A 24,713-nucleotide genomic window follows, 5' to 3' on the forward strand; every position below is an offset into this window, starting at 1 on the left:
ACAATAGTGGCATCCAGCATGCTGGCTGTGAGAGCCCCCGTCTGCCGAAAGGAATTGAAGAGTCGCACTAATATCGGTACAAGTTCCACACAGAAGGTTTTGTAAAAAAGTGTGGAAAAACCATCAGGGCCAGGTGACTTCCCGACCTGCAAACGTGAAATTGCTGATATGACCTCTTCCGCCCTAATGGGTTGATCTAATGAGGTCGACCCTCTCTCTCGGTCAAAGAAGTAATTGCTATACCCTCTAGGAAGGCCTCCGGAGATGCATTACCGGGATCCTCAGCCCCATATAGTCCCCGATAGAATTCCGCAAAGGCCTCTGCAATTTGGTCGCTCGTGCGCGCTTCCGCTCCCGAGGGAGAGCGAACCATTTTTATCATTGACACCGCGCGCTGCGCGCGCAACCGATGAGCCAGTAGCTTCCCACATCTATTGCTCCCTATATAATACTTATGCTTAAGGCGCACTACCGCATACTCTGCCCTGTCTCAATCCAACCGCCTCAACTGCTTCCTCACTTTCTCAAGCTCTCGCCAGACTCTCGGAGCACTGGTATGTTTATGTGAACGCTCCAAAACTCTCACCCTCTGTTCAAAATCCTCTCTAAGCAATCTCCTTGCTTTATTATCCCTAGCGGACAGCGACATCACCTCACGCCTCAATACAGCCTTCAGTGCCTCCCACAGCGTCGCCAAGCAAGTGGTCCCATCATCATTAAGGCTAAGGTAGTCTATTATTGCGCTACGAATCACCTCTACTGTTGCACCGTTCTGAAGCATTGAGTCCCTGAATCGCCACCCCAATATGCCCACGCGCTCCATACTCATGACAACCTCAACAGTAACCGGGGCGTGATCCGACAGGGCTCGAGGCTCGATCACTGACTCCCTAACCCGGGGAAGAAACTCCTGCGAGGCCAAGAAAAGGTCAAGCCTAGCGTATGTCTTGGTCGCTGCCGAGTAAAAGGAATAGTCCCTTAACGTGGGGTACATCCTCCAGGCCACACTCACTCAGCCATTGACGGCCCGCCACTGTCATTGACCCCGTCTGCCCATACCGGTGACCTGAGCAATCCAAATCACCATCCATCACCAGGTTAAAATCACCCCCCACCAGGATAGCACCGTCCGGAGATTGTAACAGCGGGGTCAAAGCCTGTTTTAGGAAGACTTCCTGCTGGGAATTAGGCGCATCTATAGAAGCAATTGTGAAGGAAAAAACCCACAGTCTCAATCTCATGGCTAGAAGCCTACCTTGCACCTCATGCAGTTTTGTCACCACTTCCCCAGGGAATGAGCGCGGCAACAGTATCACAAACGCTGCATGTTTCGTTGATGCCGAAGACCAGAACTGCCTAGGGAACCACTTAGAGCGCATGCAGTAAATATCTTTTGGGACGAGATGTGTCTCCTGTAGCAGGCATTTATGACTCCCCGACCTCTCTAAGGCGGACAGGACGGCTAGCCTCTTCGTAGGATTATTAAGCCCTCGGACATTCAAGCTTGTACATTTAATAATCATACCCTATAATGAGAGAAGTATTCAAAAAGGAAGGGACCTCACAGGAAGAACACCCCCCGGGCCAGAAGATGAACCACCTCAAACACCAAGGCCTGAGAGTATCTCCACACAGAAGCTAGCATCGCAGGGAAACACAACAACATTCAAACAATGTGCACAACAGGTGCTCACAACCGAGAAGTCCTCGCGCATCCAACTTCACGAGGGAATGTGTCCACGGGGCCGTAGAACCATCCATGTTTGGTAAACCAGGTCCAACGCCCCCGCCGCCCTGACCCTCCTCAGCGGCCAACAAGCCGTCAGCATCAAGGCCATCCGCAGTTCGGCTCCTCTAGGCTGAAGTTCCGGTGGCCACGCTGTTCAGAACGGATTCCCGCTCCAACCTCAGCTCCGAGGCCGTAGGGCGCTGCAGTTTCCTTCTTTTCTCCTTGCGCCGTCAATGTGGGGGGCCCCCAACAGGCAAGGCCACCCCCTGACTCGCGTCCTGGCAGTTCTCCTCCAAGCCCAAGATCCGAAATGCTTCCGAAACGGATCTCACCTGCCGGAGCTGTTCCTCCCACATGAAGACCAGGCGGAACGGGTGGCCCCAGGAGTAAGACACATCATGCGCCCGCAAGTGCACCGTAATAGGTCTAAATTCTCTCCACCTCTGCAGGGTCTGCACAGAGAGGTCGTGGAATAATTGGAGCTCATGTCCTCTAAAAAGTACCTGCTGAAGATTGCGAGCCCGCTGTAGGATCGTTTCTTTAAGCACAAAATTGTGGAGACAGGCTAGGATATCCGGGGAGCGGTCTCCAGGGCCACCAGCGCGGCCCACCCGATGAACTCTGTCCAGGACTATCTCCTGAGTGTCCTCCGGGCCCAGCAGAGAGTGAAAAAGGCCCACCACATACTCTCCAATGTCCTCCTTTTCCGCCCCCACCGGGGCCCCTCTGATGCAGATATTTTGTCTCCTCGAGCGGTTTTCCAAATCCTCGACCGCTATCTGGAGGAGGTCCTGCTGCTCTCGGAGACGGACGACCTCCTGCTGCAGGCCTGCCACCTCTTCACCACGAGGAATTTCGCCATCTTCCAGCTGCCCCACTCGATCTCCCAGGGAGGTAACATCTCCACGCAGCTCCTTCACCTCCTGGGATTTGTCCCTACGAAGCTCCTGAATATCGCTCCGAAGCTAATCAAACAGGGAGGTCAAAAAGCCCTTTGTGACAGGGGAGACCTCATGCGACTCCATCTCCGTCCGACCCTCCAGGGGTCTCGTCGCCAGTAGATCCTCCGCCGTGCCCCCCGATGCCATGCGGGCCCCTGTCAACATTTCTCTCACTGAGCGTTCCCGCTTGGATTTGGACGGCGCCATGGCTCGCGGGCACGGACTCGGTTCGCCGGGTCACTCCCCCAAGTCTCTCAAAAAGCTCAGTCCGGGAGTAAATCACCAGGTGTCTCCGTGTCAAAGATTGCGCCTGACCTTCGCACTGTGTAGCCTCCTCCTACGAATACTCGCCTTATGTAGCCTCTGCAGCCTCCCACAGGGGCCCGCACTTACTTATAGTCCTTGCTGGTGAGTATGATGACCTCGGGGCAAAACGAAAGCCTCTCCTCTATTTGCCCGCGCCTCCAGGTCCCTCCACGGTCCCGGGGAGACCCTATGGTGAGGGGGGGCTCCCCTCCAGCCCCTGACCAGGTCCTTCAAACGGGGCACCTTCCGCGCCCAAGGCGCCCACCAAGCCTGGGGTCTAAGCCCCTTCCGTGCCCCCGCAGCTCACGGGGCCCAGCGTGATCCTTCTGGGGCTCCGATGCCTTCAATAAAGGGCCCAGGCAGCCGCCGAAGAGAGGCACCGCCTCGCGGCCCAGGGCGCCACCCAAGCCGCTCGGCAGCCCTGAACACGTTTCGGGGCCGGCCGCTCCTCGCTCCCCAGAAGCAGCGTCGCGCGCCGCTCACCCCCGTCGGGCTGCCCCCAGCCAAGAGCATCGGCCGGCGCTTAAGGGGGGGGCCTCAGGACGTCCCCCTACAAGGCCAGTCGTCGGTGTTCTGGGCCAGGGCGGCGGAGCTTGGACAGGCACGTCCTAGCACGCTGCCATCTTGGCTACGCCCCATCTTGCATGTTTAGAGTATAAGTTCCTTGTGGTTATGAGCACCCTTGCTAAGATGTCAAGATACACAATGACCACAGCTGGAATTTTGGAAAACATACAGGGGGTCATTCTGACTTCGGCGGGCGGCGGAGGCCGCCCGCCAAAGTTCCCCTGACAGAATACCGCAGCGCGGTCAAAAGACCGCTGCGGTAATTCTGACATTCCCGCTGGGCCGGCGGGCGACCGCCAGAAGGCCGCCCGCCCGCCCAGCGGGAAACCCCCTTCCACGAGGATGCCGGCTCCGAATGGAGCCGGCGGAGTGGAAAGGGTGCGACTGGTGCAGTTGCACCTGTCACGATTTTCAGTGTCTGCTATGCAGACACTGAAAATCTTTGTGGGGCCCTGTTAGGGGGCCCCACGACACCCGTTCCCGCCAGCAAGGTTCTGGCGGTCAAAACCGCCAGAACCAGGCTGGCGGGAAGGGGGTCGGAATCCCCATGGCGGCGCTGCCATGGAGGATTCCTCAGGCCAGGGGAAAACCGGCAGGAAACCGCCGGTTTCCCTTTTCTGACCGCGGCTTTACCGCCGCGGTCAGAATTGGCCTAGATGCACCGCCAGCCTGTTGGCGGTGCATCCGCCGTCCCCGGCCCTGGAGGTCTATGACCGCCAGGGTTGGAATGACCCCCACAGTCTGTTATTCTTACATGTTGATGAAAACCAGAATCGAAGTCAGAGGATTAATTATTCTAGCACAACATTCATGTTAAAGGAAATAGACTTGAACATTATCTCATTATTTCAGTCATTCATTAAGGATTGTGAACTGTTATAGTGAAGTATAAAGATTTTTTTGTTTTCGCAAGGAGTAATCTATTAGGATTAGGAAAGTTTACATTGTGCTTGATTGTTCATTATCTATGCTTACAATCTGTCGTATTTCACTGATTTCACAGTCATTTATTATGAATTGCATATTCTATATTGCATTTGCATTGTTCTGTAAGAGGAGCTAATAGGAACTGCATCTCAGTTTGCAACCAGTTCCATTGAACATAATCCGAACCACAGAACATTATCACATACCTTTAAAGGTAGTTTTCATTAGCAAACAATGCATAGTAGCTCATTATTTACATCTGTTTTGTAAATTCTAATTGTGTTTCAGCTCTAGGAAAACAGCGTGTTTCATTTCACTATAGAAAGTATGAAACACATAAATTATAAAAAGGTTTATCTTATACAACATTAGAAGTTAGGTGCCAGGGTCGTGACAATAGCAACATTAAAGTCATCTGTTTTTATATAGTAACAGTCCTGCAGTGCAGCTCAAGTAAGCTACGCAACTTATCAGTGGGACGATATCCAGTGCCTCTATGTCTTTCTCTTGTACAGCTCTCCTTTCCCTGGGTCTACTTCTAATCTACATATTGAATGGTTGGCAGAGGGTTTGGCGAATTGTGGAAGCACACCAACAGTTGCAATCTGGATGCACTCCCGTCGCATCTGGATTGCAATGTTTGATAACATCATCATGCCCCTCGCTCACCATAAGCTGTCCACAGGTCACTCACAGGCACCTTTGTCTGGCCCTCGGATGCCCCTGTAAGAAGCTTAGACAACTCTCATAAGCCTGAGTTGACTCAGACATTTCCATAGCCAGCCCTCACAAACCCTGGCTGGTCGTCACTGACCTTCTTACAGACCTTGATCACCACTCTGCTAAGATCCCAAGCCTTTTGAACCTACCCAACTTGCCATAATATTCCCATTGTTGACGCTCAAATGTTGTTGGCAAACGCTCACATCTTTTTGCTGTACCGCATTGCCTTCTAGACTTCTTCAAATCGTCCTCGTAGTCCCCTCAAATGACATTTCTACTCTCTGCCAGTGGCCCCTGCTGCTTAAACATCTCTTTAACCAGCGATTCTGTTGCTTGTTGAAGGAGCCAAGTGTTACACTGTTTTTCGGAATTTCAGTTTGTTAATTTTTTTCTTTAAATCCAAGAGAAAAGAGTTCCAAACCAAAATGTTTTAGGTTCGGAGCGCTCTTTCTCCTAAGTTTTTCAATCCGTTTTTTGCAGAGCGAGCTTGAGTTAGTTGTTTGATTTCCAGGTATGTGTACACGTGAATTTCAAGATAGCTGGGACCGTTATCATGAGCGGTTTAACGCATGCACTCGGACTGTGGCAGTTCGATTAGTTTGCAGACTCTAAATGTTGTTTTGGGCATCCCTAAAACCACAACCCTCCCATAATTCAGACGTGACCATATGAAAACATTTTCAGCTATTACAGGCCAGTTTGGGCGAGGAACCAGAGGAAGGATATCGCAAACAACAGACCCATCTGGAAAAGCTAATTGAAAAGGGCAGAATCTCTTTATTGGCAGGATTTAGTTTCAATACACTTTTTCATTCAAAATCAAACGGCATATAACGCACAAAAATAGATCATCATGAGTATCATTGGAGTGACTGTCAAATTAAAAAGCAATTGCTTTGAATTGTAATTGAATCTAAAACAGGCCACAAAAAGTCATTACATAGCATTTTAGGACGCAGTTATGGTATTACAAGAAACTAAAATGCTAGAAAATGTTTACACGGTCTTCCAACTCGCATAATATCTGATCATGGTCCGAAAAACAAACCAAAGACACATTGCTCACTAAATACTGATTGAGGCCCTACTTTAGATGACAATGTTAAATCCAGAGACATTAACTCATTGTAATAATAATGTTACTACAATCAAGAGATTGAATATTGAACTTAGGTATTTTCTTAGTCATAAATTCTGTATAGCATTCCACCACAGGTTTTCCAAATTTATGGGCACATGGGTTCCTCCAGCTATGTGCTTGCTAGGGGTCACCCTTCATAGTTTTCTGTGCTTACGCTAAATAAACAGTAATTGTAAACTGTACAGCAAGATTGACACAGTTTATTTATACCTTTACCCTTCAAAAAAGGGTTCCAATAATTACAAATGTGCTTGCACAGAACAAAATAGACACCCCGAGATGCCAGGATCTTCCAGCAGCGTGATCTAGAGGTACAGCCATTGAGAAACTGCCCTTATATTACTTCACATATCTGGCAGAAAAATAAGCACTCACTGGGAAAACAGCACAAGTCTACAAAACTCTACTCATTCTTAGAGAAACGTAGAAGACAGTGTAGAGAGCAGCCAAGAACACTTCTGTGTGTCAATCACTAGATTTCAAATGATCCCCTATTAATTGTGATCACTTCATCCAGAACTGTTTTGCAATCTGGGCCTCGTAGTTGTGGATTTAGGATAGGAAAATCAAAATTATAAGTACCTGAATACAAAGAATATCACCAGGACTGAACGAAATACTTATGCTTGACACAGACCAACTTGAATGCTAGCCATAATCAGAAGAGACGAGACACACAAAAAGAAAGATACAGGTGATGTACTAAAGACAGGTCATAAATAGTGGGTGCAAATTGTGCAGCAATTTTTTTGCGACTTTTCTGTAAATTTGTGATGTAACCTACGTAGAAGTAGGTTGTACCTATAAATGTTCCTTCACAGGGGGTCGCAAAAATCCCTCCTAATGAAGCTTAATTAAATAGGCTGCTATTTGCGGCCACCTGTGACTGGCCAACACAGTGATGCTGGTCTGCAGGGGACAGTTCATCTCCATCCCTACATTCAGATTCCCCAATGGGAAACTCTGTTCTTTTTAAACAGGTCGTGTTTCTTTATGCTTCCTGTTTTCTCCATACAGAAGCTTTCTGCGGGAGCCCCCTTGTGCGAGGGACCTAACTGCAGGTAAATACTGCAGACAATGTGGATGGCCTCCTGGCAGATGGTAGCTGGTCGGCGACTGGCATGGAAGGGCCTGCAGTAGCTGCGCAGGGTCAGCAGCCTGGGAACCAGTAATGGAGATGACCACACAATCTGTTCACTGCTGACCCTTTGAGCAGCAGAGGCAATCACCTGAAGGGCTTGGTGGACAAGTAAGTCACCTGGTGGCACTGCGGGATCTTGGGTTGTAGGTGCCCTGAATCGCCTTGTGACTAGAGACTGGCCTGTGCGAGCCGGAGGCCTACTCTGAAAAACACTTTGCGCTGCCACACACAACCTCACTATCTGGGGCTGCCCCGCCACTGGTCCTCCTCCCTGCTTTTGTGAACTACCCTGTTGGTGAACAGCCTTTTGACCAGTCATTAGACTGGGAGAGGTCTTGTGCTGTGTTCGGGCCTCATCATGGGGAAAGATAGACCTCAGAGTCAGGTACAGGGTAACACTATAACGCAATATACAACCCCACATCAGAACACGCACAGGATTACCAGACAAGCCTGGAGCACTCTGGCCAAGAGGAGCTGTCACAAGCAGCCCTGCTGGAAGCCATTCAGGGCTCAAGAATGCCACTGGAGGGACGAATCGCTGGAGTGTCGGTGTAGGTTAATCTGCTCTGGGCAGATCTGCTCAGGGTGGCCGACAAAGTGACCGCAGCGGAATCGAACATCATGACCCTTCAGGCTGAGGTGCGCCAGCTCAAACAACAGGCAGCGCACATGACTACAATCACTACTACACTTGAGGATCAAGCCGAGGATGCCCTGCTGGGCTTTCTGGAAAGAGTGGAGGGACAGTCGACTGAGCAGTTCCTGGAACAATGGGTGAAGCAGGTGCTGAAGCCGTTGGGGCTGTTAGAGCCCTACCTAATTGAATGCGCACACAGGGCACTGGCACTGATGCCCCCTCCAGATGCCCCGGCTAGATCGCTTATCACTCGTCTGCTAAACTATAGAGACAGAGATGTGATTCTGAGGGCTGGCAGAGAAACTTCAACTCCACAATTTGAAGGATGGAATATTGTGATTTATCCTCTCCTAGTCATACTCACAAAGTACAGGAATGCCATAAAACATTCCTTAAGGTGAAGCACATCTCAGGGCTATGGGCCTTCGATACGTACTCCTTTATCCAGCTAAGCTGTGCGTCATTGATGCTGGCAAATCTCACTTTCTTGAGCTTCTGGAAGATGTATGAATTTAGTTGGATATAGTAGGTACCACACAAGGGTGTCCCCTGTCTGAAGTGGAGGCCTTCCACACAGGTTGCAAACAGCGTGGGGTCCGTTTTCACTGCCATTACCGAAAGACACAACCCACAACAGGGGATACTGGCAAGGTGGTGATATACGAGGATGGCAAGATAGCCACAACGACTGCTGACCAACAGACGCACTTAGGGGCTCATGGAGAGGTCTCTTCGGGGTGGAATGAGAACTCCAACTCCCTTGCAGACACGGGGGAAGTCATTCCCGATACAGGTACCTGACACCTGCGCTGACACTGGTACCACTTGACTGAGAGAAATATTTTGACAATGGGCTGGAAACTGTGAATATTGACACAGTGACATTGTATGGCCAATGTGTTGCCTTCGAGTGCGTGCTGGACCTGAGTGAAGATGCGCGATTGGCGACTGCATACGAGAGGTTGTGCAAGTGATTTTCAGTGGGAGATGCATGCTGTACACTGGGAACCTTTTAAGACTAGAGTGGCATGATGGGGTGCACTGAGATGCCTGGGGTAACAGAGTTACCAATACCTATGGTATGGACTGTACTTACATGCTGAGTCAAGTGATTTCCCGAACAAAAGAAAGCAGGGAGGACATTGTTTTCTCACTGTTACGTATGGGCGGTTGGGGTGGGAGGGGTTTCTACAGTTGGGTGGCTTGGGAAGTTCGGCGATGTTTGCAGGCAGTGGGATGATGTTGTGCGTCCTGGCATTTCGACTAATGTGGACATGTATGTGGTGTTTCTTTAATTAAGCTTGTCCTGGGAGGGGGGTGGGAAGTTCTGTGGGAGTTTTTGAATGTTTGGTGTGTTGGATTCACTGCCTTCTAGACATGTGGGAGAGAGTGCAGATCGTTTAGCTGAAGATACAACATTATGGGGGTTATTACAACTTTGGAGGAGGTGTTAATCCGTCCCAAAAGTGACGGTAAAGTGACGGATATACCACCAACCGTATTACGAGTCCATTATATCCTATGGAACTCGTAATACGGCTGGTGGTGTATCCGTCACTTTACCGTCACTTTTGGGACGGATTAACACCTCCTCCAAAGTTGTAATAACCCCCTATGTCTGTCCCAGGCATGTATAAGCTCCTCTCCTCGAATGTACAGAGGCTGGGTTCTTATAAGAAGCAGTACAGGGTTTTGTCCTTCCTTAAAAGGCATAGAGTGGATATTGCGTGCCTGCAAGAAACCCACTTCACTGATGAGGAAGCAAGCAAGCTGGCACAGAAAGGGAGAAGCCTGGTTTACTACGCTAATTACTCGTCCTTCTCCCGTGGGGTATTGGTTTGGTGTGGTCTGCTCCAGGTGTCCCCTTTGCAATGACTTACATGGAGGCAGATGTAGAGGGATGATACCTGATTCTACAGGGCATACTTGAAAGTATGGATGTAGTTTTTGTAAACTCCTGTCGTCCAAACGTAGATGATGAATCTTTCTATACCGTAGTAAGAGATGTAGGGGGTCATTCTGACCTCGGCGGTAAAAGGCGCTTACCGCCGGTCAGAAGACCGCCATAACACCGCCGCGGGCGCGGGAAACCGCCACGGTCATTCTGACCCGCAACAGGCAAACCGCCAAAAACCCGACCTCCACAAAAGTCCGCCACACCAACGGGCAGCGAAAAACTGGCGATGACCAAACCTCCACCGTCACGCCAACAGAAACACGCCCATGCCATTCCAACCCACGAATCCACGCGGCGGTCTTTCAACCACGGTATTCCATTGGCGGTACACACCGCCGCGGTCAAAATACACACACAGCTCCAAAACACTGCCACATTGGACATTTTGAAATACACACACCTGATACACATACAAACACCACTCCCACACACCCAACACAATATAAAACACACACCCACAAACCCCTACGACCACCATTTATTGACTAAGGCCAGAGAGAGACACCACCAGCTAGTACAGAGCATTCACAGGCACATAACACCATCACTCACACAACATCCACGCACAAAACACCACACACCACCACACTCATCACCACAAACACCACCCCACACCTCATCCACACCACCCCATGGCACCCCAAAGACACCCCAGGTTTTCAGACGCTGAACTCAGGGTCATGGTGGAGGAAATAGTTCGGGTAGAGCCCCAGCTCTTCGGGACACAGGTGCAGAACACCACCATTGCCAGGAAGATGGAGCTATAGCAAAGAATAGTGGACAGGGTCAACGCTGTGGGTCAGCATCCACGAAATCGGGACGACATCAGGAAGCGGTGGAACGACCTACGGGGGAAGGTGCGTTCCATGGTATCCAGACACAACATCGCGGTGCAGAAGACTGGCGGCGGACCCCCACCTCAACCCCCAGAATTTACAACATGGGAGGAACAGGTCTTGGCGATCCTGCATCCTGAGGGCCTCGCAGGAGTAGGCGGAGGAATAGACTCTGGTAAGTCTAATCTCAACTACTTCATCCCCCCCCCACCCACCGGCATGCCAAATCATACCCCCCCTTCCCCCCCACCCTCATCCCACATCCTCCTTGCTAATGTCTCACCATCACAACCCACCCATCCCAACACCAAGCCCTGCATGCGACCACAAACCATGGACACCCATCACCTAAGCATGCCCACTGCACATACCCATCCCCCCCCAAACCACCGTCACAACAGCCCCCACAAGGGAATGCCAGCACTGGGGTACACGGGCAGCCACCCATTGCACGCTATGGCACACACAGAAGCAATAACCATACTCTTATACCCCTGCAGGACCCGAATGCCACGACACCGCCCAGGAGGGTCCAGAAATGTCCATTCCACCCCCAGAAGAGGCCCACAGTGATGACAGCAGCTCTGTCTCCCTGGACCCAGATGACCAGCCCGGCCCATCGGGGACCTCGGGACAGTCGGTTCCCCTCAGACAGCCACAGGCCACAGCAGACCTACCCCCCTCTGGGAACACCAGCACAGCACCCACCCAGCGGGCCCATGCCTCTGTCTCCAGGACACGTCAAGCAGCGGTGTGTCCACCACTACAGGGCACCCAGGTTAACCCACCACCCCAACAACAACAGGGACCTGGGGGCAGTGGTAGTGGGCACACGGTCCAGGGGACAGAGGCCCAGGGAAACAGGGGAACTGGGAGGGCTACTGTGCGACAGGGGGGGGGGGGCAGGCCTGGTAGTATGGGCAGCCCAAGTGTTTGAAGGATTAGGTACGTCTTTGAGGTCCTGACGAATCGCATAGCGAGAAACATGTTGACCTGTGATGTAGAGTAACACAGGGGATCCTGTGTTCACCTCTTTTCATTTACACTACCCTCTAGTATGAGAGTCGGTGACTATAAATAGCGTTTCTGCGTTTTATGGGGAGTGTAGACATTATTTTACTATATCCCTATTTTTTGTTTTTAATCTTGCCAGAGGTACTAACATTTAATTAAAGATATGAACGGTTTTTACCTCTAGACATTTTTAACCCTTTCCATTCCAATCCTCGATTCCTACTTTTGACCGGTGTGCATTTTGCTCAAAAAGATCTCCGGCAAAGAGCCCCCGTGTGGGGCCCGTCAGGCATTGCAGCGCCGGCCTGACGAGGAGCATAGCCCCATGATGAAGCATGTCACCGAAAGGTGAGTGAGGGCTCGTGCTTACAACCTTTTGGTTTCCCTGATATGCAGAACCGGTAGATACAATTCCCCGCTTTTTGGAACCGTGTGTGTAATTTTTTGGTTTATACAGTATTGGGAGCTCCACACATGGGACCAGGAGTCTATCCTCCGAATATCCCATATTTCGCCCCTCCTGTTGTTGTTTTTTGTTGAACAGGTTCTACCCGTTGAATAGCGGCCTCATTACTATTGCCTGAGCCTCTGGTTCTAAGCCTAAAGACTTCAGCCACAATTCCATGCGCATAGTGAGACCAAAATTCATGGTCCTGTAGGTAGTGTCAATGAGGTCTTAGATATCAGCAGTTTTTGTTTAGCTGCTTCTTTGCCCGGGTGAAGTTTATGTTTCCAGTGGTTCTTAACCTTTTGACTTCTGTGGACCGCCACTTAATCATTACTGTAATCTGGGAACATGGGCCTAAGCAATTTCAGCGATTTGAACTGCAAAACAATACACACAAATATGGAAACAAGCATTCATAAAACAATTACACAAATGATGAAATATTGTATTTAATTCACAAACAAAAATAAAATAATAATAATAATTTTAGTGGGAAGGTTGGAGCCTTTCTACATTCAATTGCGGCTACCCATCGTCCAGATTATATTCTGTTTGATTCACTTGCACTGCTCCCACAAATCAATCTGAGGATACCAACTTCAATTTAACATTGTACTTCTTTATTTGCATACTCATTATTAATTTATTAATATCATTCAATATTCTAAGCAGTTGCAGGCCCCCCTAAATAGGCGTCTCGGACCCCCATGAGCCCGGACCACAGGTGAAGAACCACTAGTATATTCTACTCCTGGGTATAGCCTGAGAGCAAGGAGATTTAATAGTCAAACATATATAATTTATGTAGCCCTAGTTTGCCATGGTGGCTTTGGAATTCAATGTAGGAGGACAAAGCCGTGTGCTTTGTGAAAGCTGTCATCACCACAAAGGACTGCAGCTGGACATTCTCATCAATATAGATGGATCTGTTTTTGGGTGACTTGCGCATGCTTTTCAGAGATCTTGAGATAGCTCTTTCCGAGTGCAGAGCCTTGATGACGTGCGCTGGCTTTGGTGGTGGAGCCTGAGCAGTCAGCAGTGCCAAATACCTACAATGGCACAAGAATCTAGCTGGACAGATCCCCAAGGACCTAGACCTGCACCTTATAGAACTGCTTGGTTGAGATCCATTCATATGCTTATCAGTAGTGTAGCTGTAAAAACGACAGCCCACATCCTAAATGAGCAGAGGTGGCAAGTTTGAGTAAGTCAGTGAGGCACTTCTTTAAGAGGCAAACCCCACACCTACATAATTGGCGCAAATAACTATGAGATTGCACAGCCATTCCCATGATACCTGACATCCAATTTCAGCTGGCTTTAGTTCTTAGGGTCTAGGAAATGTGAGCCAAACGTATACAATCCAATGTCCCTATAGAAACCAAATCTTCTTTTGCTCCAGAGATTCTGCTGCACCATCAGTTTGAGTCTGACTCCCTTTCTGAGTGGAGCACCCCCAAGTTGTGGAAGGGATTGAGCAAGATTCTAATTTTGATTACAGAGAAGTGATGGAGGACGCCTCCTTTCCCTGATGTGCCGCAGTGCATCCAGTCTCAGTCCTCTCTGTTAACTGTGGGGATGCACCAGGGAGTACAGTCTTTCCTCCTTTGGACACCTTCCTTTGCAATCCCAACCTAACCATTCCCATGCAACTCTTGACTCCTCCTCTTTCCTTGCAACTGAGCATAGTTGCTGGTCAGTGAAGGAAGCTGCTGATAAGAAGGCTACTAAGCCCATGAATTAAAATCTTTGTCTTAAGAAAAGGCAAAATAAGCTTGCCTCTTCTGGAGCTAAGCAGCAATTTGACATCCCATTGAGACACAAGAAGTGCAGGATCATAAAGGTAGTGGTGCCAGCCATGTTAACATCTTTTGTGAACTAGCAAGTAAAGTACTAAATGGTCCCTGGATGTAGGAGTATATAACACCACCTTCCTCACGCTTGCTCCTAATCTATGAACCACTGGAGCTCACCCTGAATCCTATGTAAAATTCTAGGCTTCAGTCTTTTGCAGCCATAGTGCTTACAAACGGTCCCACTCCCCAAGCCTCAATTTTTTCAACATCTCTTTCCGGCTGTGATGCCTTTTGGGAATATGAATCCCATGGCAAACTGATATAATAAACTCAACTAATCGCATCAGGAGCATATGTTTCTCGATATGATGTGTACTGCTGTAGTTGGCACAGATCCAAGCTCAACACTCCCCAACATGCTGCTATCTTTGCCGGTTCAGGCTTGTTCTGGATGGCTTCAGTGCCAAGTTCACAGCTGAGGCAACCGGTTCCAGCTCCCACAGGACCTGCTAGTCCCCAGTACCCCATACTACTCAGATCCTAGGCCAGAGGGTCAGACTCTCTCAGCACAAGGTCCCGAGTCTCTATTGGCACCACTGATGCAGCCCTGCTGCCCCCTTCAGGACCACTCCCAAACTCTCAAGCAGAACCATCTGCTGCTCTATTTGATTGATTCCCCTAGGCTTCCTCCACTCAGCAGGACGTATTTGTAGGATCTGGACACTGAGGCCAGCAATGATAAGTACATGAATGGAACCCAACTAAACATTTCTATTAGGTGCAGGTCTAGGTCCTTGGGGATCTGTCCAGCTAGATTCTGGTGCCCTTGTAGGCATTTTGTGCTGGTGACTGAGTGGTGAGTTTAAGGTTAGCCACCCTGCATAAAAGTCACTCATTTATTTCATGTTATTTTTCTCATGATTTTACCTGCATATGAAGACACACTGCTATTTTTTCTAAGATATATCCAACGTCTTGTTATTTAGTTTTCAGTGATGTAATCATTATGTAAATTGGTGGTTTTGAAACTTAAAAAATACTATTCTTGTAACAAAATATTGGCAAGTATGGTCACTTGCAGACTTTAGTTTGGGATTTTGTTTACTCACTTTTGAATCTTTTTACCTAATAATGATATCCAAATCCATCAGCCTGGGCCCCAGCTAGTATCAACAAGGCCTTTTTGTGGCACATAGAGTACAGTGATAGGTGGCTGTCACTATAGAGTTCTACCAGACAGAGTGCAGTGATAGACTGCTCTCACTTGAGTGCTGCCAGATACAGTACAGTGATAGGTGGTTGTCTCTCCAGAGCACTGCATGATAGCGGACGCCAACTGGAAAGTCATGGAATGATTAAAGAAATCTGCTACATGCCACTGACCTCTGTAGGACTCTAGCATAGCCCATCACTACAGGTCCTAACTATACATTATGACTGCTTTTTGACATTGAATAATGACAATGATATAAGAGATGATGACAATGCATTCGATCTGAGCAGATCTCACCGCTCTCTCTCTTCCCACCTTTTTGGATGAGTAGAGTGGCGGAGCATTATTCCTTACCCACTCTTGTGTGTTTTTTTAATCTTGACCAAGATCCTCAAAACCTAAATTAAACAATTTTTGTTGAGGTCCTTGAGCCAATTTTAAGTCATTTTCTCTCTCTCCTGCTTTTTCTTAAACAGTAGGTTTACTTTACTCCTACTGTATCTGTCACGGCACACACTTTACATTCAAGATCTCCGGCAAAGAGCTCCCTAGTGGGGCCTGTCAGACATTGCAGCGCCGGTCTGACGAGGGGCTAGCCCTATGATGAAGCATGACATCCATTGTATGTGTCAGGGCTTTCACTTCTAAATTTAGAAGTGTCTTCAGGACCCGTGTTCTTGCTTTTCCTTCTGTTAGGAACAGTGTACTATCTAAAATCCTCTATCCCATCACACCATCGATTTATATAGCATGACTGCACAAATCCTTCTGGGTACTTGCCACATAGGGCCAGATGTACAAAGCATTTTTTGTGACCAGCAAAATACTTTTTTTTATGTACAAAAGGCATAATGCAATTTGGTAACGTGTTACTGAATTGCATTTTGCTTTTATGATTCATTATTTGGAAGGGGTGTGTTTAGGGTGTCCCTTCCAATACTGAATCGGTATGGTATGTATTACTGTGTTGTGACTGAATTCTGGTCAATTTTGACTCATCTAAGGTAGCATAGATGATTAATGTGCCTGCTGGCAAGAATGTGTATCAAAGAACAGTATTTTAGGTGGGTAGCACAGTGGGTTACTGTTCTTGTTACAGAGATTCTTTTGTTACTCTGCACTTCAAAAGTTACAGTTGCAGTCTAGCACATTGAGCTATGAACTGCCATCAAAGAGCTGCATGCAAACTGTATGGCACAAATTAGAACGTTATGTTTTTTTCTCAGTTTTTCGTTTTCCTTATGCTGTTAAAAAAAGGTTTGCTTCTGTAGAAATACATTCTTGTTATTAAAGTCAACGGTAATCACTGTGTTATGTTCTGAATCCTGAGTTTGTGCTTCTCCAGACCAACCAACCACTCTTAGAAAATGCCTTGTAGTGTGGATGACATGTAAATCCTACACTTTGTAGTCCCCTGTAAAGTGCTCTGACACCCTACACTCGTATGAGAGATGCTATAAAACAAATGAATGACATGTGACAATGAGGCTATGGAGAGATGAGAGGGCTTTATGGATTAATTTCCTTTACCCGCTACATATTTATGTGAAAAAGCTTTCTCAGATCTTATGTACTAAAAAAAAAAAAAAAAAAAATGCTTGGAAAATGTAAGAATCTGACCTGAGGATTCATCTTTCCTAAATAAAACTAAACATTGTAAAGTTAGTCACTTAGATGCAGGACCAACCTTCCAATTTAAAATGTTTCGATTTTTGCATATTTTGTCAATGTATAATAATTATAACTTTAGTAATTAGAGTACTTGTTTAGTGGGTACTTTGTGTATTATTATTTTTTTTACAAATTACTGTTTTAATATTTGAAATTTAAACCGTACAAATTGCTCGGGGTCTCTGGCTTTCAGTAGTGATTGGAGGGGATCCTCAGAAGTCAAGAGATTGGGAACCACTGCTCTAGACTCCAGGCCCTTGGGTTCAGAGCACAGTAAATCAGGCAGGGCTGTTAGCCGTAGAGTCGGTTTCGTAATCCGCCGCTAGGGAGCACGTGAGGGCAATGTTCAAATTAACATTTAATTTATATATCACTTATGTATACTTACTTTGGAGAGCTTTATCTGGTTTATAATGCCAATGAGGTATTTCGTCTTGCATTGATATTAGAAATACCGGTGATACAATAGTGCGTGGTGGCAGCAGTTAGGGTTAGACCCGATGGCGGAGGAAAACGACCCGTTCGACAGTGAGAGGCACAGACTCCTCTGGTGAGCAGTGGCGGCTGGGGAGGGCTACAGCAGGCCGCTTCGATGACGCACACGCGTTTGGCTTCAGGCCCTCCGGCCTCGGCGAGAGCTGCGCAGCTACGCATTCCTCGAGCTGCGGTCTGAAAGAGGCCTCGTTAGGCTGGGGCCTGTGGCCTACCCCCGCCCTTCACGGGCAGGCCCAGGCCTGCCTGCCCATCCTGCACCTCACGGACCGCCGAGGCCCGCATACCAGCCAGACAATAGCTGTAGCTGCGGTGCTAGGGGGGTTGTTTATTGCTGTTTACCCGGCTGCACTCGGCGTGGACTGGAGACAATAGCGGCCTCGCCACTGCCCGTCCACCGAGCTGGCACATTTCCTCAGGCCCCTGGGGCTCGGTTGGGTGTTTACAGGTGTTTAGATGGAGACTTGGGACGTGACACTGGCCACGGCGGGCGTACATCGGACGAAATGTAACTGGCGCCATTAGATCCATTGACCACAAGTAGGGGAAGCCTAGCAGGGGGCTTGGGGAAAAAAGGGGTTGGTGGGAGTGGGGGTGAAGGTGGTACTAGAGTTCAAATACAGAAGAATAGGTAGCAGTGGGGTAGTTTCCATTTGTGCAGCAGGTACAGTGACACTGGGGACAAGAGGAAATAGAGGGGGTCGTTGCACAAGGGCCCATTCCACACTGCCTATACCACTAATAGGTACAAATACAGAAACTGTCGAAAATGTATCTTTCTCACCAAACTGGGGGTAAATATTGAGGAATGCAGAAACAACGGTTGAATGGAGAAAAGATGCAGGTAGAAAGTGTTCATGTCATTAATTTCACCCTCCGCTGCGGGTAAAGCCTTTTGTTTGACATGATAATCTAGTGAAAGTGAATACAAATGAATATCTTTCAGAGGGTGTGATATGGATTTTCCAGGCAAATGAAAGCAGTGGAGGCTTGAGAGTGAATACCCTAGAATAGCGTAGATAATTCCCTGCTATTACACTAACTATCGCTTAAAAATTCAGAATGCAGGACAACGAACTCAGTGGAATGTGAAAAGTAAGGAATATTGTTGGAGACACTTGAATAATCATGCATAACCAAATACCAGCAATGCAAAATGCAATTGATGTTGTGGGTCAGTGACAAAAATCTCAGAAGTGCGGAGAATTGTGGGCGACTGGATTGCATAAGTTAACAGGTGCTTGCACAGAGTAGTAGAGAATGTTATAGAGAAAAATAATTCAACGGGGGTGTTTAGTGGAAAATTGCGGTTAAGAGAGTGCATTTCCAAGCAAAGAGCGTGGACGAACGTCAAAGAGACGTACAGAGGGTGATTTTTCCCAAGAATGAAAGAAAGAAAAAACGACTATAGCAGAGAAATACAGAGAGCAGGGCTATGTTCAAAGATCGTGGGTAGGTTTATTTAAAAGCAATTTTGTGTATGAGGTGTACAACTGAAAAAAATACAGATTTGGTTCTATCATAAGTGAAATCTCACATAGAACTATAGACAGATCACAATTACATACAGAGAGTTTTGGGTCATATGTAATTAAACATTTCCCCTTAGACACAGAATAAGAAAAGTCCTTTTGTACATTAGGCTCTTGGTGGTGTATATCAGGGAAATGCAGGGAGCAGATATCTCACGGAAACATGTGAGGGAATAGTGGAAGAATATGCCAAAGATATCTGTAGAGCCAGTGTAAGTAACAGAAAAATGTAGAGAACCAGTAGACTTTTTTTCAGCGAAATGTAGAGAGCATACATGAATATCACAGATAAACAGGGGCAGCTCCTCTGAAGTGGTGGATGGGCGTTGCCCCCCTGGATGAGCCAGCAGATGAAAAATAAAACGATAGCTTGCTATCGTTTTATTTTTCATTTTCCCTCTGCTGGCTCAACCAACAGGTGCAGGGAGGGGCGGGGCTGGGCCACGGGAAGGTAGGAGGGGGAGGAAGGGAGAGTGCACTGAGTGCGCAAGTGTGTTTGGCCGGCCGTTTCAGGCCGGCCAAACACACATGCGCACTTAGGTTTCTCCAGCCCGGCTGTGTACACAGCCGGGCTGGAGAAACTGGACAGACCCCAGGCTTGCGTTTGAGCGGCAGTGACTGCCGCTCAGACCAGTCCTGGTGCTGCTTACATGTTATGTTTAACATGTAAGCAGCGCAGGATTGCTGGGGAGCCTATGCAGCAAAGGAGTGAGGAAACAGGAGATGGGTGGCAAAAGGTAAGTCGTTTCTTTGATTTAAAAAAAAAAATGTTTCCCTCGTCTGATTCCACTGCTGCAGACAAATGAAAAAGTCAGGTTTAGATAACAAAGATAAATACAGAATGAAGGGTTTATCCACCTACAGAGAGCATGGGCTTATGTGTCAGAGCTATAGAAAGCAGGTGGTGAAAATTCCAGAAAACTCTACAGCCCAAGGTGAGTATTCCAGAGAAATTGCGAGAGCGTGTGTGAATATCACTTAAAAATACAGAGAAAAGGAGTGAATGCCCCATGCACAACGATTTACATAACAATCAAACATCCCAGGCAGATGTAGTTGTAGAAATGAAAGATAAATGCAGCAATCCAGTGCAAATAGTTGAGGAAAAAACTAAGGCTCAAATTTAACAGGGCCTAGCGCCTCATTGCGCCACATTAGCATCATTTTTTTATGATGCTAATGTGGCTCAACGAGGCCAAATTCGCAGCACCATTTTGTAAACCCTTACGCCACATTATGGCTGCGCCAGGCATAATGAATGCAAGGGGGGCAAAAATGGTGCAGTGTAATCTATTATATTCCAATACGCCATTTTTAGCGACTATAACGCCTGCACAAAGCTGGTGTTAAAAGGGGGCACACCATTAATTATAATGGGCCCCTCTGTACCTTGCAGGTTTAGCTGCATCATTTTTGGCGCTAATCCTGCAGTGTACTACAAAAGCGGCAACAGTTTTGATGCTATTGTCCCTGACGTGCGCCATTGTGCACTGTATCTTTAATATGGCGCACACATGCTGGCGTTAGGGGGGCACTGATGGGTGCAAGAAAAGTGGAGATGCATATAATGCAGCACCACTTTTCTTAAATTTGGGCCTAAGAACTGGGTGAATAAAAATAAACACATGTAGTAGAGGTGAATATCCCAGGCAATAAAAGTGAACATGACAAAGAAAAGTAACACTTCCAGAAGTATGTAGAGAGCAGTTAGTGACTATGTCAGAGAAATGTGGAGAGCAGGGTTGACATTTTCAGAGAAATGCATAGAGCAGTGCTTCCCAAACATTTAGAACCACAACTCAATATTTAGAACTACAACCTTTCATGCTCCACCTAATGAACATGATGAGTGGGTGATTTTTTAAATGTAATAACTGCAGTTGTAAACGTCACACCTTTTAGTATCTGGCGGTGGTCACTATATTGGCTGCCCATAAAAGTGATAGATGGTAAACTGCACTGGAGTCTGGACCTGGAACTCTTCAGAGTCTTCAGAGTGAGGTGCTGGCTTGTGTGATCTGTTTACTAAAATCACAAGGCTTTTGAAAAATCCTAGTGTTGATACCAGTCATGTTAGCAAGACCCCTTTTACAACAGAGCATGAGGCAAAGCCTCATATCAACTTTTGTGTTAAAACAAAGCCTATTGGTGTATTTTGGACTCTGAATACATACATATTCATTGCAGCTTTATACAGTGCAAACATTGCATAAGTGCATTGGAGCACAAGGGCATTGCATAAGGGCATTGGAGCACAAGGTCAATTGGTGTATTTTGGACTTTTTATTGCAACTTTATATAGCGCAGACATTGCATAAGGGCATTGGAGCATTTTACATGAGCACCAGATCATACTACAGGAAGTCAGATTTATTTTAATCACAGAGAGTAAGGCCGTCATTACAACTTCGGTGGTCTTTTCAAAAGACCGCCGAGGCTGCGGGAGCCAGAAATACCGCTAGTGCTGGTGGTATTTCTGGCTCCCTATTACGATCGCTGGGCAAGAGGACGGTAACAGTGTTACCGTCCTCTGGCCCAGCAGAAAAAGTCACATCAACATTGCTGCCGGCTCGTGATAGAGCCGGCGGCAATGCTGACATGCAGCGGGTGCAGTGGCACCAGTCGCGCATTTCACTGCCCGAAATTCGGGCAGTGAAATGCGTGATGGGGCTATGCCTGGGGGCCCCTGCACTGCCCATGCCAAGTGCTATGGCCCCCAGGAGCACCCCAAGTCCCCCTTACCGCCAGCCTTTCCATGGCGGTGTTTAACACCGTGCCCAGGCTGGCGGTTGGGGATTATGACCACCAGGCGAAAGCCTGGCAGTATAGTGGAGGGGCCGGCGGTATGGCCGTGGCTATAGCGCCACGGTCATAATAGCTGGCGGTGTTACCGCCAGCTTACCGCCGACCGCCAGGCTCATAATGAGGCCCTAAGTGATTTGCACAGAATCAAAGGATATTTAGTCATTGCCAGGACTCCAGCCTGGTTCTCCGATCCAAAAGGCAGCAGCTCTGGCTGTTAGACCACATCCCTGTTTCTCAATTTATGTGTGAAAGTCATACACAGGTGGTATGGTTGTGTATGATAACGTGTAGTGAGCGTGTTCTCTTTTGAAATGGCTTTGTGAAGTAAAAAAAAGAAAACAGCAGCAACAAATTCTGGAAGGTGCACATTGAGTCCTGCTAGGAAACAAAAGTCGGTTGTACAACTGAACTTGGGGGCAAAGTTTGGCATCTTTGCACTGGTGTACAAACAATACCAGTCATTGTAAAATGTTACACCTAGGCTAGAACTTTTCACAGGTCACTAAACATCAGGTTGCAACCCACAGTTTGGGAAATGCTGGCTTGCAGTGTGCATGAATATCCCAAACAACTGCAGGGAGTATGAGAGAATTGTAAAAATACTATGGAAAGCAGGTGTGATTAAGTCATACTCCTGCGGAGATTGCGGGTGAAAATACCAGAGCATTGCAGAAAGCCAGTAATTAATGTCATAGATAAATGGAGAACATTTGTGAATGCTTCAGGGAAATACCACCCAATCAGGGATGGAGAGCCCAGATAAATTCAGTGTATAGGGTTGCATGTTCTAGATAAATGAAGAGAAAATACTTGAATGTCCTAAGCCAACTACAGACCTATCTCCCTACTACCATTTCCAGACAAGGTCTTTGAAACAATAATTAATAGACAATTCCCCAAATACCTCAACAACCACCAACTCCTCAACACTATTTAGTCTTCAGACCCAAACACAGCACGGAAACCGGCCTCATCGCTGCCACAGATGATATCGGCATGACTCTGGACTGAGGAAACATGAAAACCCACATCCTGCTGGTCCTCCACAGCATTTGACACAGTCTCCCACCCTAACCTCATCAACTGGCAAACCATCACACACCCTCTTGTCACAAGCAAACTGGAATATGGGAACACCCTCTTTGTCAGTGTTAGACTTGGCATCATTGGCGTGGTCTCCCCTAACTTTTTGCCTTTGTTTCCCAGGTTGTTGATGTGTGCTGGACTCTGTTTTTGTTACTTTGGGCACTTTACCACTTCTATACAGTGCTAAAGCACCAGAACCGATGCCACCTCAGATCCAGCAACGCCGCGATCCCCTACTTCGCGCACCGACATGTTCTCACAATTTACTAAGGTACTGTACCTGGGGGTCTGCGTCACTCCGTACCCGGCGCCACTGGCGTCGGATTGTTGGGAATGACTCTGTCACGACGCCGTGTTAACATTCCATTGAAGCATTTTGTGTTTCTAAGTGCTATTTGTGAGTTTAATCTTTAAAAATGTATTACTTTTGTATGTTGGATTTTTGTCGTTTTGGTCTTGTTTTGTTTAGATAAATATTGCCTATTTTTCTAAACCTGTGTTGTCATTTTGTAGTGTTTTTACTGAGTTACTGTGTGTGTTGGTACAAATACTTTATACCTAGACTCTGAAGTTAAGCCTAGCTGCTCGTGCCAAGCTACCATGGGGGTGAGCGGGGGCTAACTGAGTGTGATTCTGCTTCACCTTGATTAGAGTGAGGGTCCTTGCTTGGATAGGGGGCAACCGGACTGCCTATCAAAGACCCCATTTCTAACTGTCAGGGTCAACAAAAACTCACCAGAAGGCTGCAGGCTATTCAGAGCTTTGCAGGCAGAATCATTAACAACCTCATATGCCACACTCACATCACCACACCTGAAGAAACTCCACTGGCTCCCCATTCACAAAAGAGCTCAATTCAAGCTCCTCATCCCACACATACAGAAAGCCAGATCCGACTGGCGAATCTTCTCCTGCATTGCTCCTAAAGCATAGAATGATGTATTGCTAGACACCAGAGCCTCCTCCTCACTTCTTGAATTCTGTAAGAAGCTGAGACCTGTCCTTTTACGTAGTCCCAATAGGACCTTGGTGTGGCTAGGCGTACACCTACTCAGTATCAGAATAACCTCCTGGGTGATAGTGTTCTCGACATATCTGCATAATAAGTATGTTATACACTAGAACATAAATAGATGATAAGAGATCCTGGGTTCATCAAATGTGCACAGTTTGAGTTAATCCTGATTTACGTATTATTTGTGAATTTTAATGTAATTAAATTCTGTCTGTGACAAAGAAAGGTGAAATCTTGAACAATGTTTATTTGATGTAAGTATTATTTGATGTAAGTAGCTGAGAAAGATTCTTGGCATCCACTTTGTATCCTGTCACCATGAGCTGTGTCATATCTGGAGGAACTGGAAGGACCTACATAAGTTATCTCACCTTTGTAACCCTGTTTTTTCCGGAGCAGCACTGTTGTTTGATAATGGAAACTTCAGGCTGGATGTGGAAGACTACTTTGATCTTAATTATAAGTGCGGGGTATATTTTCCGGTTTCGCAATGAAACTGCAAAGGGATAAAGCTGTCTTTATGACAGCACACACGTGCTTTGCATGAAGTTGGCAAACCTCGACCTGTCTGACAGGTTTTTCTGCAGTCCGGCTCACTGACAAGCATCTTTTCTGACACGCTTTGACGCCTGCTGGTTCTAGGCACGCTTATACCCTTGAGAGCTCGCAACAGTTGAGATCCATTGCCTGCCACCCCGTGGCAGACAATCATGGGTTTTGTTTTCCAGTAGAC

General features: G+C 47.4%; 1 long non-coding RNA gene across 1 annotated transcript in view; it reads right to left on the reverse strand.

Annotated features, from left to right (window-relative positions):
• LOC138247372 (uncharacterized) overlaps nt 1-17,811 on the reverse strand; it is a 114,138-nt gene extending 96,327 nt beyond the window's left edge. The window contains exon 1 of the long non-coding RNA XR_011194473.1: nt 17,439-17,811. This is a non-coding gene — a long non-coding RNA (uncharacterized lncRNA). The remainder of the gene's footprint in view (nt 1-17,438) is intronic.
• Between the last annotated feature and the right edge of the window lie 6,902 nt (nt 17,812-24,713).

The sequence above is a fragment of the Pleurodeles waltl genome, chromosome 7, assembly GCF_031143425.1.
Source record: "Pleurodeles waltl isolate 20211129_DDA chromosome 7, aPleWal1.hap1.20221129, whole genome shotgun sequence".
In the NCBI taxonomy this organism is placed as follows: Eukaryota; Metazoa; Chordata; class Amphibia; order Caudata; family Salamandridae; genus Pleurodeles; species Pleurodeles waltl.